This window comes from Heloderma suspectum, chromosome 8, assembly GCF_057233095.1.
Source record: "Heloderma suspectum isolate Gila_16-S chromosome 8, 16-S_ref, whole genome shotgun sequence".
NCBI lineage: Eukaryota > Metazoa > Chordata > Lepidosauria > Squamata > Helodermatidae > Heloderma > Heloderma suspectum.
Window position 1 is genome coordinate 5,088,363 of NC_139465.1, and position 20,330 is coordinate 5,108,692.

Here is a 20,330-nt window from a genome sequence, read left to right on the forward strand (position 1 = left end):
GGACTGGGGCTGATGGGAACTGAAGTCCAACACGTATGGAGGGCACCAAATTGTGGAAGGCTGCACTAGCTATCCAAAGATTGCAAACCACTGCTGGACGGGTGTTAGGAGAACCGCAGCTATGACTTAATCAGGAGAGTGGGGTCTTTGGAGTGCATGTTTACAAGGCAAGAAAAGGGGTGTGCATAATATCATTGCCCTATTTTGTTTCATGGTGCTTAAAGGGGCGCTGTTTATGGGGAAATGTTAGCCCTAAATGTATTTGTTTTAGCAAAATAAGAATGTTTTCGGGCAATGTATTTTTGACTGGAAAAACTAACAACAGCTATTATTATTATTCATAATAAAGTGTTTGCCTCAACATAGCTGGCGTGTCTTAGCAAAGCTAATAAAAATGCTGCTGGTACAATCCAAACAGGTTAATTGTATGTTGGATCAAGTAGCGCCTTGTCCATCACTCTGCAGCCTCTCTTTACAAGGAACAGCTTGTAGGCATCGCACACTTGCACATTGCCAAGGGAGGCAGACTTATACAAGGCAGAAGTCCAGCTATGGAAGCAATTTGGGCTATGAAGGGAAGCAACATGCTCAAATCTGATTGCCCAGTGGCTTTGCCGGCTGAGATCGACTGGGTCGCTGGTACAAACGTCATTGGCTGACCCAAAAGGAGCATTTCTCTGGCCCTGCAGCTCCTGAAATCTTCTTTGCTGTTGATATTCCTGAAGCTGGCCTGCCTTTGTATGGGGCTGTACCACTTTGCACTGAAAGTGGGAGCTTGCATAATGAATTTATTTACTTACAATATTTATATACCTCTCCACATCAAAGTTTCCAGAGTGGTGAACAACAAGATAAAAAAAAAAAAAACATATTAAAACAATTAAGGGAGCAATCCTATGGCTTCTAGTCAGTGGCTAGACAGCCATACGATATGTGGTTTTCCAGGAACCGACCTCAGAGCCTGTGCTCCGAGGTTGGTTCCCGGAGAAACGACCTCCCCACCTCCTCCTGCGCTGCCTTGCACGGCCCCATGCTCCACACTCTCAAGAGGAGCACAGAGCAGCTGAAATGGAGCATGCCGGGGCGAAATCGCTGTCTAGCCGCAAATGCAGGGCAGGAGAAGCGTGGCGAGAACTATCCCCTCCACGCTTCTCCTGCCCTGCATTGGATAGGTGGTCATCTGTCTCCATAGGATTGCGCCCCAAAACATTTTAAAAGAAACAGATTCTGAACTTAATAAATCACAGCTGGTCACTTAAGGGCTCTCGAAATAATATCTTCAGGAGACATTGCTCCATACAAATCACATTTGTAAATAAGATCTCCCTCCCTCCCTCCCACACACACACACACACTCACTCACTCACTGTGTGTAGTTTTCTTTCTTTTCTTTTCTTTCCTTTTTTTTTTTTTTTTGTTTATAAAACTGGCCATCAATAGAGGGGGCCCCACTGGTACAGCTGGGGACCTAAGTCAAGGTCCCCACACCCAGGTGGGCCCCAAATGATAGCCTGGGGAGTGGCATGTGATGATGCAGTGACAAACAGGCCTGGAACAGCTTCTGGGTGGCGTAGGCATGCCTGGGCCCACCACAGCCAACACTGCTCACTGCAGAATCCTTTCTAACTTATTTTTTAAAAAATGTGTTATACTCAGGCAGCAGGCGTATGGGCATGTACATATTTACTGATGCTCAGTGGTGAGGAATGATAGGAGTTGTAGGCCATTTCTACATGAGGCATTTCTTATGTTCTCATTATTGCTCACTCTCAGAAATTTGTGGGTCCTATACACAACGTCGTCATCCTCCAAGGCACGTCCCACTCTTTGCAACCTTTATAGGTTTTTTCATGGCAGCAAAAGTCTGGCATTTTCCCTCCTCCTGCTATGAACCACAGTAAATCTATGGCACATTGATGAAATGGCGCTTTATCGCAGCAATGACACAGTGCACTCTAGTGGCTTTATAATGAAGCATATAGAAGTTGCCTAGAAAGAAGAAGAAAAAAGAGAGATCCATGTGAAAAGGCACTGATTGTAATCCCGCAAGGAATCCAGAAGGAGATGCCCTGGTAAAGTTGAGGGATTTTAGCTTCAAATAGAGATGCTTGTAGGCTGAAACATCTGGCAGGCCACAAGCTGAGTGCCCCAACTTTAAACCCAACAACGTTTCAGTATAAGAATGTCAAAGTGGACCTGTGTTACCAAGAGAGAGGTGAATGCTGTAAAAAAAAAAAAAATGGTTGCAGGTGTGAACACATCTTCTTTCTGCCCTGTGTTTTGCTTACAGATACAGTCACCTCAGCCTTATGAGCCCCAGGCACTGGCAAGATGCTAAAAGGAAGTGGTGTTTGAGTAGCTGACTGTGGCAAGGGAACTTGCCAGCCTTAATCCAGTTTGTATAGTATTGAAACACCTGGGCGGAGGGGGGCAAGGGCAGGACAAGGCAGGTAGCATTAAAAACAAATGCCAGCTATTTCCAGAGAGGTCACCAAAAAGGGAGATGTTCTGTGCTTGGAACACCTAGCCCCAGTATAGACTTTAAAGAAACCTTGAATGTCACATTTCTCACCTGGCAGGAGACTTGCCTTCAGAAATTATCACCTTTCTCTTCCATTCTGGGATCGATTCAGCCATGCCTTACAAAGGGTGGTTTTGCAAAGAACTCTTTGTGGTGGTGAAGCAATTCTCACACCTGCCTATGTGGCCTGAAAAAGCACCGAGATTGTGCTCAAGAAAGTATTGTTCCACATGCCCCTCTTCCCTAAGTGGTGAGAGATGTTCCATAGGTGGCCAACACTGCATGTGGTTTCCCTGGTGTATTTGGATTGTTTGTTTATTTACAAATACTCAAGAACAGCATAAGAGGAGGCACCCTGTAAGGCAGCAGATCATTTACAGAAAGATCCCTTATACCAAGTCAGACCTTTAGTCCATCTAACTCAGTATTGTCTGTACCACATACAGAGGAAACAGCAGGAAGGGAAGGCACTTCTGTGTCCCAAAACAGAAGAGAAGGTATTCTCAGGTGCCTGGGTTTTTTTTTAATTGTACCTAATGTGTTTTGGAAAGTTCTTTCCTTCCTCAGGGACCACTTATCTTTCTCCACATATGTTGCAGAAAATCTTTCCAATGCTTCCTCTGTTTTAAAATGCTTGAAGCATTGGAAAGATTTTCTGCAACGTATTTGGAGAAAGATAACTGGCCCCTGAGGAAGGACAGTCCTTTCTGAAACATGTTGGGCATAATAAAAAAGGTTTTCAGGCACCTGAGATCTGCGCCCTCTATGGACAACCTGTGGGTCCCATACAGCCCACTGTGGATGCCCAAGCTGCCAGATGCCCCTATCCCAAGTCTCTCTCTCTCTCTCTCTCTCTCTCTCTCTCTCTCACACACACACACACACACACACTCTCTCTCTCTCTCTCTCACACACACACACACACACACAGCTTCCATCACCACAATCACACCTGTTTTATGGAACAGCAGTTTAGCAGGCTGTTGGGAGCATGGTTCAAAATGTATGGTTCTTTTAAGAATACCTGTTTTTGGACATGGGAGCTTGCAAGACTAGAGGTCACCACAGTCCTAAGAGCATATTTCTTTTGGCCCATTTTCTTGTTGTGCCCCCTGAGGACCAGCTAATTACATCTCCTGTCATCACAAGCAGCCCCTTTCTCCAGAAGCCAAGGAAAACATACACATGTCAGGGATAAAAGAGATTGGGCACATTGTAGAAATCCCATCCACGGAAAAATGCTTCAAGGTAACAGGCAAATCAGAACTGTGATCTAGAGACATTTCCTCCTCCTCAATTAATGTTTGTTGTTTAAACTGCATTCCCACCCACACCCGCCACTCACAGCTGTTCTACGCAACAGGCATCACAAATATTTAGGGAGCCTTTATTTTCTCGAGGCTTATGACTCCAAATAACTCTGCAACCACTGTGGAGCTGCCGGCCTGTCTGCTTCCTCCTGCCCCCCCTCCGCCCCCATGCTTTTCTGCCCAATGTTCCTGTTCCCAGGGAAAATGCCTTTGATTGCAGTAACCATTCAATTCATATCCAGTCCAGTTGACTCATTCATTCAGTTCAACATCATCATAGCACATTAAGGAACGCTCATGTTCAGTGCTCATGTTCTCTCTCATGTTCTATGTGAAACACTCATGTTCTCTCTCTCTCACACACACACACACACATACACATTTCCCTCTTGAGGCTTTCTTTTATTTTGTTCAAACTCTTTCCTGCTCCTCAGTTGAGTATTGTATTATGTAATGCTTTTTCCTTCTTTTACTTTCCCAGCTACCACAACTTTCCCCCCATCTTACCTCCTTTTACTTCAGGTCTGCAGTAAAACAGTGCCTTCCTTGGAGCAGGAGGGGGTGGGAGATACTTAGCAGCAGCAGGAAACCTGCGGAATGGCTCCCATCCAGATTAGGCAGATCTGGATCAGGCCCAGCAGCTGTTTTTTTTTTCTTCAAAATAAATGTGGCCAGTTTACAGTGCAATCCTATCCACGTTTACTCAGAAGTCAGTCCCATTGGGTGTAATGGGACTTGCTCCCAGGTAAGTATGGATAGGCTGGCAGCCTTAAGCATGCTTTCTTGGGTGTTTATCGTACAGAATGTGCAGTTTGACTGATGTCAGAAATGTATAAATCTCATCTGATGCCATGTGTGTTCACCAGATGACCACACCCCCTTCCCCTGGCTCCACGATCAAGTGGTGCTTTCCCTGTTTTCGTGCAGTCCCTCCCTGCTTCTAGAAGGGTTGAAATGCCTCTAGGATGCAGCGCCTAAGAGCGTCTCCAAAATGGAACTTGGGCCTCGAGCTGAAAGAGATTCTGCACCCCTGGCCGAAGACACGTATCCCAACATCACATCTGCTTTGGCCCTTAGATGGTAAGCCAGCAAGCAGAGCCTGTCTGTTTCTATTTTTGTACAGTGCCTAGTAGGTATTAGGTCCTTTTTATAAATAATAAGTGGTGGAGACATTTGCTCCCTATTTATCATGGGTTGTATAGGAGGGTTTTCTCCCGACTTTGGATCTTACTGTCTGATATGTGAAGCCTTGCTTTGCCAATGCCCTTGTAAGTTTCAGCTGTCAAAGAGAGTGAAGTGCAGTAGGGAACATACAAGGAAATTGACAAGGTGAGACTGCATTTGGGCTAATTTGTTCACACTTGCCACCTAGAGGTCCAAATAAGGGGGAAAGATCGGGAGAAGTAGGTGCACCAGAAAGGGGGAGGACAGTATTGCCCACTTAGCAAGGTTATCCTCTCGGTTTTAAATACTGACCTGACACTTGTCAGTGTCCTGCTTCCATTCAACACTCTCCCGAGTATCTTGCAAGTCCAGAAAGGGGAAATCTTCACTCCCCACCCTTTTCATGGCTCCCTTTTGCAGTAACAGCAGCAGTCCCTGTCAACAGTATGCAAATTAGCCTATGTGCAGTCTTGCCTTGTCAATTTCTTTGTATTTTTCCTTGCTTCCTGACAAGGCAAGCCTACACATATTGGACAACTGTAAGTGTGCAGTTGTGCACTTGCTAAATCCTGGCAAAAATAATAATAATTAAAAAATTATGAACAAGTTTGTGCAAATTTCTGGGGCTGAAAAAAATAAAAATATATATTATAAGCCCATTTGCACAAATTTCTGGGGCCAAAAAAAGGGGGTTGGCAAATGAGTGACAACCCCTCCAAGGTGCCATTTGGGTATTGTTGGAGGGGCAGTTGCTGGCAAGGTGGCACAGGGGGGCGCCATCGCCAAGAGTGGCGGGGGGAGTTGCTACTCTTGCTGAGTGGCTCACTAGCTGCTCGCTGCAGCCCACAATTAAATGGCTGTCCTGGGTTTGGACAACATGCCAACCCATCATGGGTTGAACAACTCCTACAACAAGCCATGGGTTGTCAGGGCGGCTTGTTGCCAAAAATTAATCCACCCTGCAGAAAGCGGTCTGGATTCAGACAGCACAACAACCTACCATGGCTAGTTACCCATGATGGGTTGTTGTGTTGTGGAAACCCAGTCACTGTCAGTTGAAGCCGGGACTTTCTGCATGCCAAAAATCTGTGGTCCATCCAGTACTGGGTCCTGAGTTTTGACGGCCCCTGGGTAAGACCTCCTCAGTCACACACACACCCCGGAAGGCTCCCGTCTCACCGCCACGGCCAGCAGCTGCTCTTGCTCCTCCTCCGCTTCCCCATCATGGCTCCCACTGGCTGGCTTGACAGGCAGAGCCAGTGAGCACACCGGCAGTGGCATCTGCTACGTCGCCCCCTCGCCACCACCGTTGTCTTGGTGAGAGCAAGAGGCAGGCCAACAAGCAGGTTGCAGCAGTCAAGACGAGGAGCGACTCCAGCGGGCTCTTGTCCACGGGCCCCTGCTGGGGTGTGGGGCCTCAGCAGATGCCCAACCATGCCTACCCTTGACGCCAGCCCTGGCTCCACCACTGAGCTATGACCATCCATCCCCAAGTAGCTATCAACCCTTGCATTGTGTGCCAAACCAAGAATGGCTGCAGGGGGAAGAGAAAAGCAATATTTGAGTGTGGAATCTGTCTTGTATACACAACTTTTGAAAAAAAAACATACTTTTCCTAATTTGATGAAGTGGTGGGCAATAACCCTCACCAACCTTGATCAAACCTTTGGTAGAGCAGCCAGATAAACATGGCATCACAGGGTGGATTAGGTGCACAAGCAAGCAGTCAGGTGTGTGTGAGAGACAGAGATGGAGACCAAGAGAGGTGGTGGAAGGGGTGCTGCCAGTTTTTTCAGCTGATGCTGGCAGGAAATGCATCCACATGTAGGAGAGTCTTGGCTTTCCAGAATAAGAAACTAGTAAACAGCCTCATTGCAAAAGGAGAATTTAAGTCTCTGTGATAACTGAGGCAGAGCCAAGAATTTCAGTAAGGGAACTCCTGGCTGCAAATAACTGGTTGCATATATATATATATATATATATATATATATATATATATATATATATGGATTTCATTTTCTTTAAAAAAAAAAAAACAGAAAACAGCAAGAGGTCCACTGACCTGAGAAGGAGCAGCGGGGGAGGGGAGGGAGAAGAGGTTGCTGGGGAGCAGGGTCATAGAATAAGCTTATTTAAACAGTTTATTGGAAACCAAGGCTGAAAGGCTGCCTAAAAATCCTTAAATAAATACATCAAAATAAACGTATATGGGAACAAGGACATATGTATGAATGGAACTTGGGAGCACATGAACAACTGCTGGAGAATGAAGTACTCAGTATACGATAATCTGCGGTTAATTCTTGGTATTGTAAGATGATGCACCAGCCTCCTTTCCTTCTGCCCCATGTGGCAAGACAGGGTGTGAGTTCTAATTCTGGAGGGCATCTAGCAAGATGGAGCTCTCCATTACTCAAGCTCCTGTGTTCTTCTAAAAGGAGACAGCAAGCTTGTGGGGAGGATGTCACGCTCCCACCAAGATGGGACAATTCCTACCCCCATCACATAATATTTCTTCTTTCATGGGGGGTGGGGGGAGACACTCAGGAAATGGAAGGAGTGCCAAGTTGTTTGCATTTTGGTTTGCAATTCCCAGTCGTCTGGTAGGTATTACACCACCCATGTCTCCCTGATCTCGGGTCAGCGTTCTGCACTGGACTGCTCCAAGTGCAGTGAGACTTGGAATACTGTGTACAGTTCTGGTCACCACACTTCAATTAGGATATTGTAGAGTTGGAAAAGGGCAACCAAAATGATCAAGGGGCTGGAGCAACTTCCCTATGATGAAAAGTTACAACATCTGGGATTGTTTAGCTTGGACAAAAGGTGAGTCAGGGGAGACATGATGGAGGTGTACAAAATTATGCATGGTGTGGAGAACATGGAGAGGGAGACATTTTTCTCCCTCTCTCATAATACTAGAACCCAATGGGGCCATCCCATGAAGCTGATGGTGGGAGATTCAGGACAGAGAAAAGGAACTCCTTTTTCACACAACACTTAGTTACACTGTGGAATTCGCTACCACAAGACATAGTGATAGACACCACTTTGGATGGCTTTAAAAGGGAGTTAGACAAATTCATGCAGGAGAAGGCTATCAATGGCTACTAGTCCTGATGGCTCTATGCTACCTCCAGTATCAGAGGCAGTATGCATATGTACACCAGTTGCTGGAGAACATGGGTGGGAGGGTGCTGTTGCACTCATGTCCTGCTTGTGGGTTTCCCGTGGGCAGCTGGTTGGCCACTGTGTGAACAGAATGCTGGACTAGATGGACCCTTGGTCTGATCCGGCATCAGGGCTCTTCTTATGTTCTTATCTTCTGATCTGCCTTATTATTCCAGGATCTTCATTACAATAAGGAGCAGTGGTTGGTTCAACCGTGTTTCGCGTTGCCACTAATGAAATACCTTCGAAGTGCTTTTCTCAGAACTGTATGAGATTGTCTCCCCAGGCATCAGAATCCAGCTGCAAACCTAGCAGCAGCTCCATCACAAGTTGAGGCCGAGGAGTTAATGACGCCAGGTTTCTCATGGCTGCTGTGCCCCATCGCCAGAGGGGGGGAGAGAGAGACGCTTGGGCATGGCGTGGGCATTGCATGAGAAACCTCTGCCAGCCCATGACCCTTGTAATTATAGTGATGCAAAGAGGGAGCATGCCAAGAAGCTGAAGGAGCCAAGACGGAAAACCACCAAGACAAGGGGGGAAACTCCTTCACACCACACCCCTGCAGATGAAGGCTGGGTTTACGAGCAGAAGCCCTTTATCCTTAAAGTGGAGTGTGATTCAGCTTCAGCACAGGTGGTGACAAGACTGGGAGATGGAGGCAGGGAGTAGAGCTGGGAGCTGGGGAGGGCTTCCTGGGAAAGGACAAGCCAACACAAAGGCTAGGTTGCAGAGGCCTCTAGCGAAAGGATGTTCTGCCTTCAGCAGGCCCAGGCAGCCTTCGGTGGGAAAGGCAGGGCCACTGGAGTACAACTCATGGAGACTGGAGTGACAGCTGGGTACCCCTCCCGAGGTCAAGTTGGCAGTGAATGATTTGAGGCCTGGGTTGGAAAGAGATGCTTTGGGAACTGTCCCAGCATGTTTCTGCAACCGTCTTGCCCCATCTCGTCTCCCTTTCCAAAGAAACTTTACAGGGCTTGTTTTCAAATCTCTGCACCTCTCTTGCCTCAGATAGACTGGCCATGTGTCCTACATTGCAGAGGACAGACCTCTATTTGAGGGGCAGACCTCTGTTTGAGGGCATCCTCTATCGAAAGGGCTGTCCAAGTCTGCTTTAAAGATGAAGAACCCTAAGAACTGAGAGCCAGGCCTCAATGTTGTCCGTCAACATTTAGGATTTGGGCAGCACACTGTGCAGGCAGGCACACAGCTCACCTGGTCACCGTCTTCTCACACTATGGCAAGATGGACTGTATTTCTAGTTAAATTGTAGTGATTATGTCTAAATGTGCATCTATACACATAACTCAGCGTATGTGCACATGATATCTAGATCTCTGTCTTCTTTTGAAAGGGGCTGTAACTGGGTGGCAGAGTCCCTCTTTGGCATGCCGAAGGCCCGGGTTCAATCCCCGGCAGCATCTCCAGGTAGGGCTGGAAAAACCTGCCTGAAACCCTGGAGAGCCATTGCTGCCGGAAAGTGTCAATAATACTGGGCTAGAGGGACCAATACTGGGCTAGTATAAAGCAGCTTTCTATGTTTTGACCTCTTTTTTGATCAAGCATTTTCTCTTTTGGAAATATACCATTCCTTGTTGTCATGTAAAATAATGGGGGGGCGGCCTTTGGTCATGAAAGGGCAATTAAGACCCATTAGCTTCACAAAAAAACTGCACTTCACAGATGAAGATTCCTGTAACTGGTCTGCTGAGGAAACGAGTGGGCAGGCGCTATTGCACTCATGTCCTATTTGTGGGTTGCCCACAGTCAGCTAGTTGGCCACTGTGCAAACAGAATGCTGGATGAGATGGACCCGTGGGCAGATCCAGCACAGCTCTTCTTATGTTCTCACCTTCTTGTCGATATGAATCAACACAACTGCCTGCAATTTTGGACTCTCCTTGGGAGCGTGGCTATGAGTACAGGTGCTCCTTACTGTCATAATGACCACCCACACTTCAAAATTTAGTGCTGCACCACTGTGGAACAGCCTCAGTTTTCCACCTGGGTGGGAGACACATGGCTACCAACGCAGAAATCTGATTCACTCCAACACCCTGGGCCCATTGTCCCAGGGTAAACAGCAGATAAACAGAGCAAACATTTGCTCCTAAATGCACTCCGACTGTCCTCTCCTTCAACAATAGCAAAGCGGACGGTTCTTGCGCAGCCGTTGTTGTGTGGCTGCCCCGATCACACAGCAGCACTATCTGTTCTCTTTCTGTTGGAACACGTCTATAATTAGCTTGATGAAGAATGATTAAAAGGGCCTCGCCAGTATTGCAGTTATGCTGTTCACTTCCCGTCAGCCCCAAAGCAGATGGCAAGCAAAGGGCTGTGACGGTGAAGGGTCTCCAGCCACTCTCTGGCACTGGGGAAGCATGGAGGGGATGATGGCCTGGATAAAGGGCCACGGAGACGACCACCTGACTGGGTCCCCTTAACGGGAACACACCTGGCCAGTGCTGGAAGGACTCGCCTCTCTCCAAACCATGTCTGAGCTCACGTCAAAGCAGGGCCAGCGCCAGGTCTCTGCGGGCCCTTGAGCAAGGCACCCGCAATGGCCTCCTCCCTTAGTGGCTCCGCCTTCCCACGGCCATTGCCATCAGCTGCTCTTGCTCTTCCTCATCGCTGCCACTGGTTTGCCTGATGGGCGGAGAGCCAGCGAGAAAGCTGGCCTGGCATCACCTGCACCCCCTTCTCACCACCACTGTTGTCTGGGCCAGAGGCCAGTGAGTAAGCGGCTGGAATGGTGAAAAACAGGAGCCAGCACTGGGGGCTCTGGGCAGTGGTCCCCTGCTGAGGTGTGGCCTGCAGCAGGTGTCCAGCCATGCCTCTCCTGGACACCAGCCCTGATTCAAAGGCCAGGTGCTGTCCCACAAAGCTCTACAAAGCCCAGGTACTTGGAGAAACACCCAGTCCCATATCCATCAGCCAATGTGCTGTGTGATCCAGCCATCTCTTCCGGTGTGTGTGGGTGGAGGGGTGGGGGGATGTTGCCATCTGATGTGAGCTCCCTGAGGGCAGCAGGCTAGCTTGGAGGACACAGAGGGGTTGAAACATGGAAGAACTGCCCCCCCATTCTTCCTCCTGAACAGTGTCCCTATGTTAATAATTGTGCCCTATCCTGAATTTTGCTCCACTGCTTTGAATTTTCTTGCTAAATCAGGTCCTTATACATAAATGCTAACCTTGCATCCATTGTCCCTTCACACTAATGATAGTGATTTGTGAAAACACGTCCAAATCAAATGATCCCAGGTGGGCTGAATTTGGAATGAGGCTGAGGGCATCTCTACACCAGCCTAAAATCCTGCATTTAAAACGGGGCTTTCTGCTTCCATTTTAAATGCAGGATCACAATGACTCCCTTCTTTCACCAGCTTCCTTTCTCCGCTCTCCTTTCCCCCTCCTTCTCCCCGTATCCGAGTCTTCCATTATCTTTCATTGATCTCATTCCTCTTCTTGCCACTTTTCCTCTTTTCCCAGAGGAAACTGAAGCAGAACACAATGGGGTAATTTGATAGCTCTTCATTTGCAATCTATTTAAAAATGGAACAAAGGGCATCTAGTGCAGGAGACGCCCTGGAGGGACACGGCGTCATGTAAAGATCCCGCAAACTTCCGTGAAGGAGCAATCTCAGTCGCAAGATAAAAGCTCCGTGTGAAGGAAGCCTGAGGTTCTGCAGCCCGCCTACATGAAGAGAGGAACAACCTAGGGTCCAAGTCTATGTTCAGGGCCGGCATCAACAGTAGGCATAGTTGGGTACTTGCCAAGGGCCCACACCCCAGCAGGGGCCCACGGACAAGAACTTCCTGGAGTTGTTTCTCCTCTTTACCATTGCAACCTGCTTATTCCCCTGCCTCTCGCTCTGGCCCAGGCAACACTGGTGGTGAGAAGGAGGCGCAGTAGATGCCACGGCCTATTTGCTCTCTGCCTGTTAAGCAAGCAAGCAGTGGCAAAGATGCGAAAGAGGATAAGGAACGATAGAAGCTGGAGTCAATGGCAGTGAGAAGATAGACTTGCAAAGCAACGGGCCCCATTCTGGGTGCTTTGCCCAAGGACCCCCCAAAACCTGGAACCGGCACTATGTCCGGGAGAGAGCGCAGGACAGGAAGGCCTGGCGTGCTATGGTCCATGGGGTCACAAAGAGTCGGACACGACTGAACGACTGAACAACAACAACCTTATTAAATAAAGGTAAAAGGTAAAGGTGTCCCCAACCAGTCGTGTCCGACTCTAGGGTGCGGTGCTCATCCCCGTTTCTAAGCCGAAGAGCCAGCGCTGTCCGAAGACGCTTCCGTGGTCATGTGGCCGGCATGACTGAACACCGAGGTGCACAGAACGCTGTTACCTTTCCCGCCAAGGCGGTACCTATTTATCTACTTGCAATTTCTTGCTTTCGAACTGCTAGTATTAAATAAACACATTAATAATAAAAGGGATTTGGAAACGGCAAAGAAAATACAGGGTGAAGAAGTGAGCTCCTGGTAGGATGAGCGGCCTGAGTGGTATTTGCCACTGACGCTCTGATCAGCTGTATCGGGGGGGGGGGGGGACGGGACGACAAGGAGTCTGGGAAGACTCCTTTCTCCACTCCACAGAGACTGCAATATGCTCTCTTTTCACACAAGGCCTTTTGTTTGACCATGAACACAATGAGGCAGCAGCAAAACCAGCCAACGCGGGTATGATGCAACCCTCCAGCAGTCCTTGCACCATCATCCTAACGGCAGGCCAGAACCTGAGCGGCAGAGGGAGCTTGGCTGGGGTTTGCCGATGGCAGCCGCTCCTCTGCAGAATGCTGACACCTGGTGCGACCCAACCGTCACTGCAGGAAGGAGCATCTCGCCACATCCAAGCCAAGGCTGCGTCGGCGGTGTAGCAAAAGACTTGTCACTCCTGCTATCCCGTGCAACGTGGGGACATGCCCCCACCCCTAGATGAGGGGGCTGTGATAAACAATCGAGGGACTGGAGTAGGGTGGCCACTTACGCACCGGCAGAAAAGAAGAAGAGGAAATGCATCACCCAACAAGAGGACACACATTTCCATCACATTTGCACATGCTAACGAATATGTATAGATGCCCTTTTAGAAATAATAACTATAATGTAAATAGAAATCCAGGAGCTCTCACCATCACGGGAAAGGCTGACTGGGTGAGCTGTGTGCCTTCTCAGTCTGCTACCCAGCTGCTAACTGTTGACAGGCAACTCCAAGGCTGCTCTCTAGTTTTATGGTTCTTTGTTATTCAAGCAGACTTGGACTGAACAGTCTTTCAAATAGAGGAAAGCTTCACACAGAGGACAGTCCCCTGAAAGCCTTTCACGTGGAAGATTATCCTCTGTAAAGCAGGACATCTGGCCACAGTACCACCAACTAGGATGGCTGTAAAAGGGGATTAGACAAACTCATGGAAGACACAGCCGCAGTGGCTACTGGTCCTGATGGCTCCATATTTCCTCCAGTGTCGGTATGCTGATGGACACCAATGGCTAGGGAACTCGAGCAGGATGGTACCTTTGCGCTCATATCCTGCTTGAGGGTTTCCCACTGGCGGCTGCTTGGCCACCCTGGGAATGGGCTAGGCCTTTGGCAGCGGAGGCTGGTGGCTCCGATGTCATTGCAGCACTGATAACAACATGATGTGTGCAGAAGCCGTCCCTTTTATCTGTGGTGAATCTCCCACCAATCAGCTTCATGGGATGACCCTGGGTCAGTGGCGGCTGGTGGGTCTGATGTCAGTTGGGCTATCCAAGGTGCGGAGCTCCTTTAGAATTCTGACTGAAACCCAGGGCAGATTCACCACCCCACTGAAATCAGCCCCACCAGCTTCCACTGGCCTTTGGTCTGATTCGGTCTGATTCAGTACGGCCCTACTTATGTTCTCAAAGATTGGCTTACGCCAGAACCCCAGAACCCATGAGTCAAGGCCCATTATTGTGTCTTTTTGTGGCAACCCCCTGGGGACTACATAAATTCTTCATTTTCTTTGTAGGCAATAACCCCCCGGACCTTGGGTTAAAAGTTCACCACAAAATTTCCTGCTTTTGGGGAAAGGCACATGGCGATGTACAGCCCTAACATTAAATTTTGTACCTGGTCGTCATAAGAGCTAGGGGCTATAACCTTCACACTTTTGCCCAGTTTGGGACCCAGAGGGTTCAAAATGTCTGGAAGAGATACACAATGCATCGACATAATTTATGTAGAACAAAATGTATACAACTTGCGTGAAACAAATCTTATTTTTCACATTTCGTGCAAGGAAAAAAAGCTCCTAGATCCATCGAGACCTAGACTTTAATCAGCATAGTATACACCATGTTTTTCTCCATTTAGCTACCTATCAGAAACTATACAAGAATCTGACAATACACCATTGAGGTATAATTGCTAGGGCAAAACAGCCCCACCCCTTTCTTTTCTACCAGCAGCAACATTTATAGAATCTTAACGTGGTGCGTGAGCTCCAATTTCACTTTGTGTAAAAAGTCACTGGAGAGCCAATGCAGACATTTCAAAAATAATTTCTTTAAGAACAATGACAACTGCACTTTTCCCCATGGGGAAATCATCCTGTTTTTCTTCTTTGGAAGCCTTAAAGAGAATGTGTACACACAAAGGTACTGAAAACAACATTCACAAGTGCAACTGTCTTACAAGGTAGGTATCGATGCTTTTTCAGTGAGGATACATTGCAAGGATCGTATTACCTTGGATAATTTAGTTTCTCATAGCAAGCTAAATGGAGAAAGCACTCCAACGGTGAAAATAGGGACATGCTTGTAGCCAGTGCTGGCTCGAGGTTTTTGAGGGCCCTCTCCCTCAGGGAGTCTGCCTTCCCGCTGCCGTTGTCACCATCTGCTCTCGCTCCCCTCCTCCTCCTCCTCACCATTGCTACCACTCGCTTGGCAAGCAGAGAGCCAGTGAGCAAGCAGGCTGCGGCATCTACAGCTCCTCCTTCTCACCTCCATCATTGCCTGGGCCAAAGCCAGATGCAGGTGACCAGCAGGTTGCAATGGGGAAGAGGAGCAGCAACTCCAGGGGGTTCTTGTCAGGGGGCCCCTGCTGGGGTGTGGGCCCTCGGGAGGTGCCCGACCAGGCCTACCCTTGACACCCTGCTTGTAACACTCTGATTCTCCTACCAAGGCCCCGAGGCCCCTCCCATGTGCTCCTCCACCTTTTGCATGCTGTTTGCACCAATTCCCTAAAACAGGAATTGAACCTCTTTCAGCCCAAGTCCAAATTCAGTTCCAGAGAAGCTCTCGGCCTGAAATTGGCCGCATTCCAATGGTGGGCACAGCCAAAGGCAAAAGGGGAAGGCCAAACTGCCAACAATAGCACATGCTGTCTGGGGGATGATGGAAGTTGTAGTCCAACACATCAGGATAGCGCAAAGTTGGAGAGGGCTGATGAGCTGAATGTTTTCCGTAACAGAATGCTATAATTAGGATTGCAATGTCTCATTGATGAACTGGGTTTATTCACTGACTTTGAATCCTGGAGGAGCACATTCTGTGAAAAATAATAACGGTCGATTATTTTTTAATGCAAGTACTTACATCAGTCGTGGGTGGCAGGCGGTCCCTGGTTTGATCTATTTTGGTCCAGTGTCTGGCTATTTTAGAGCTCTGTCTCAGAAACTCATTAGGAGTTCCATCACCGCACTACCCCGTCCCTTAATCAAATGTGTTCTGGCCCTAACCGCCAAAGCCTTCACATTCTTAAACGATACAGCAAAATGGCTAATTCGATCAACTTTGCTGTGTGCCTCCCCGCTACCTCTCTGACCCCTGACAGCTGAAGATATGGTGGAGATTTAACGCTTATTAAGAAGCTTTAGGCATCTTAATTGGCAGGTCCCTGGTCTGATTCTAGTGAAGAGCTCCTGGTGGTTTCCCCTGGGAATTGCTGAAGGAGCACTCCCCCCCCCCCCCGCCACCCCTTCCCTTGAAGTAAGATATGGGCAAACGGTCAAAGTTCATATACACGCGCGCAGGCACACACACTGCCTGGCTCCACGACACCACTGATTATGAATGCAGGCAGGCTCCCTGGCTTACAATCTCCTGTTACTTTTCTATCTACAGGGTTGTTTTCTTAATGACCTGGTTCACACATTGTGCTAAGCCACAGTGGGTTGTCACCACGGGCGCTTGTAGGGTAGCTTAGCATGACCTCAGAACCTGGCTTTTCCATCACGGGTTGTTTTTCGCAAACAAGCCACCCGGAGAACCCATGTCTTGTAATAGGGTTGTTTAAGGTGAAAAAAAAATCTACAAAAAACCCTCCACTCTGCTAATGAGCACAAATGGAAATGCAAATGCACTCATTAATGGAGTAGCAGAATAGGCTGCTAAGGTTGTGCTGCAAAGGCCCATGGGATATGTGCCAGGTGTAGGCAGAAGGACTAAGGGGGAAGCCATGGCAAGCCACAGAGTGCCTGATCATCTGTCAGGAGTAAGGTGGGTTAGTGAGCGAACAACCAACCCACTGTAGGTTATTTTCAAGGTGGCGTATTGTGACGTGCAAACTAGCTCAGCATGTGGAACACTGAAAATAGGGCCAGCCCTACCGTTAAGCAGAGTGAGGCAGTTGCCTCAAACAGCAAATGCTGAGGGCTGGGGAGTGAACGGAGCTAGGCATCCCACACAGCTTGCCCTGCACTCCTCTAAGCACACTACACCACGGTGAGAGCCAGTGTGGTGTAGTGGTTAGAGTGTTGGACTGGGACAGGGTAGACCTGGGTTCTAGTCCCAGTGAAGCTCACTGGGTGACTTTGGCTGTCAGCCTGACCTACCTCACAGGGTTGTTGTGAGGATAACACGGAGAGGACGAGGGTCATGTATGCCACCTTGGGCTCCTTGGAGGAAAGGTGGGATATAAATGTAAAAATAAATACATGAACATGAGCGAGCCAGCTACCTTCAGGTGCACTGGGGGATGCTGTCCCACTGCCAGTGTTAAAGCAAGATCAAACTTCCAGTCTAGGTGGCTTTTGTATATGGAATTGGAGTGGGGACATCTTGTGTTTTCCTTCACCTCAGGGAGCAAAATGTTTCCAGCCCTTTCTGAAAGGCAGTATGCTCTCCCTGTACTGTGCAGTGACACGGCTTGTACGACCACCTCAGGAATCTGCTACTTCATTCCTACCTCTTCCCACTTCATCCAAGGCCAGATCTGACTTCAGGAGGAACACTGAACTGAATTATCTCCAAGTCCTCTTCCTGTCCTGCGATTCTGTGTTCATCTCAGCCTGGTCAGTTCTCTACTTTTTCCCGCAAAGCATCTCAGTAAACCACAACCCTGCCTCGACATTTATTTATTTTTCAAAGTTGATCTCCAAATTAAATTTCTCTTGTTGAATATCTTTCATCTGGACCACAGATTCTGGCTTTCCAGGCATCAGAATTTTGATTTCTTTGGGATTAGAAGTCCCAACGATTCCATCAAATAACAGGTTGCTGATAAAGAGGACCTTGTTCTCAAAAGAGCACAAAGGGTCAATTGGAGATACACAGCTTGCCGTGATCATGATTTTGACAGCATTCTTGGGCTGGGAGAACTCAAGTTCCCCCATTTTTTCTCAGGCTGTGGGATCAGCCAGGTTTTGCTCACATATGCACCCTTTAGCACAAGAGTGGACAAACTCCGGGGGGTGGGGTGGCCTGCAGCAGCAGCAGGAAAGATCGTGCATTTCATTGAAACCAAGGCACACAGGGAGTGCAGTTCTGCTCCACACCACTTGTTTTCAACCAAAATCGGGGGGGGGGGGTGTCGCCACACTGGCAGCACATTTGGGAGTGGGTGGCGGTAGAGTCCCCCCTCAAAAACAGCCGGGGGGGCATGAGGCCCATGGGCCATGTGTTGTCCATCCCTGCTTTAGCAGGAGAGAAGGAAGAATCCTTTAAATGCAGTGAGAAGTCCATTATGCAGGGCCAGCCCTACCACTAGGCAGAGTGAGGCAGTCACCTCAGGTGGCGATTTTCTGGGAGATGGCAGCAAAGTGTTGGAGGAGACAACTGTGGGCCACTTAGCCTGCCCTGTAAGCTCACCTGCTGCCTTCAGGTATGGTGGAAGATGCAGTCCCATTGCCAGAGTAGAAGAAAGTTTCAATGCCAGTCCAGTGGGCTTTTGTACAGGGAACGAGAGGGGGTGCCGTCTTGTTCTTCACCTTAGGCAGCAAGATGTCTTAGGCTGGCCCTGCCATTATGCGTACCTAAAATGATGGCAGAATGGAGAATGCCTGAAATATCCTAGAGATCCCCCCAAAGGATGACTTCCTCAGCCTCACACAGCCTTTGCATGCATGCTTGGAGGGAGATGTTCCTATGCATCACTACGCAGATCAAATTTCCTTTGCTTTCATGGACACAAATGCGTAGCTCAACAGAGAATCTGCTGACAGCAATGATAACCCAGACACCCTTTTTCACCAGAATGTGCAGATGGCAATGTCTGCTTTGTGAATTGGCCCCACGCTGTCATCCCTGGCCATTTACAGAGGAGGATCTGAGCATTTAGTTTGTTATTTCAGGTTACTGTCTGGAATGGGTTGCGTTCAACAGGTTGGGAAATTTGTGCAGCACCAGCAAAGAAAAACATAACGCACATATCTGGGCCTATTTGTGACCCCTGTTCAAGGCCAGCATCAAAGATAGGCCTGGTCGGGCATCTGCCAAGGGTCCACACCCCAACAGGGGCCCATTGACAAGAGCCTCTTGGACCCGTTCCTCCTCTTCCCCATTCAGACTGCTTGTTCACCTGCCTCTCACTCTGGCCCGGACAACTGTGGTGGTGACAAGGAGGAGCAGTAGAAACCAGCACCAATATAAAGTTTTAAAAAGACAATAACAGATTTAAAAACAGCAGGAACAGAAAGACTAAAATGGCTGGGAAAATAAGGTCTTCTCCTGGCGCCAAAAAGACCACAACATAAGCACCAGGCAAATCTCTCTCAGAGGTCATACCACAACTGGAAAAGGCCCTCTCCTTAGTAGCCACCAGCTCGCCTCATTTGGTTAGCATTATTTGCTTGTTAGATTTATATCCCACCCCTTTTCCTCTTGCGAGGAACCCAGGGCACCTTACATGGTCCTCTTCCTCTCTATTTTATCTTCACAACAACCCTGTGAGGTGGGTTAGGCTGAGAGTCAGTGACTGGCCCAGGGTCACCCAGTGAGCTTCATGGCCGAGTGGGGGCTAGAACCCGGACTTCCCAAGTCCCAGTGCAACACTCTAACCACTACACCACCCTGGCGTTTGGTTAGTTATACACATGTATAGAGGCTATTCAGGAGCAAATACCTTGCTTCTGTACCATTCACCCGCTCTTGCATACAGAAAATAAGTGCCTTCCCTTTGACTCCTCACAAAGGAGGTGTCTGTGCTCTGTGATTCTCTATAATCAGTTATACCATGCTATTAATGTACATCAGGGCTGAGCAACTTGTGGTCCTCCAGATGTTCTTGACTACAGTTCCTATCAGCCGCAACCAGCATAAGAAATGGTGCAGGATCATTTAATTTAATTTAATTTAATTTTGTTAATAAAAACATTATGTAAAATCTTTAACACATAAAAAAAAAATTCAAATCAGCTAAAAACAGTTAACGATAACATTCCTGGACCCGAAAAAACAACTGACATTAAAAGCCCCATCATATACCCTCAAGTGTCTGGGAGTAGACAATAGGGATGGGTGAATCCCCCGAAGTCCGGTCCAGGGCGGGGAGGGTCCACCGCAGGGAAATCCGGGCTGTTTTGGCTTACCGAATTTCCCCAGAGCCCTGCACGCACATGCCAGATTTCACAGGGTGCCTTTCCGGTCTTAAAAAGGCAAGATCTGCAAATGTGAATATCACAGCCGTAAATTGTGGATTTTATGCCATTTGCGGCTGTAAAGCACTTGCATCTACGTAAATTGTAGCCATAAAAGCACTTTTACGGCTGCAATGTATGTAGATGTAAGTGCTTCACAGTCACAATTGGTATAAAACATGCAATTTACAGCTGTGATTTTCCCAAGGTCTGGGAACGGCAGCTGTCATTCATGGAGCTTGTCTTTTTAAAAGCTGGAAGACGTCCAGTGCGGAATCTGGTGGGCGCAGAGGTAAGGGGAGCCAGTCTGCTGTGGACCCTGCAGGTCGGCTTCTTGGG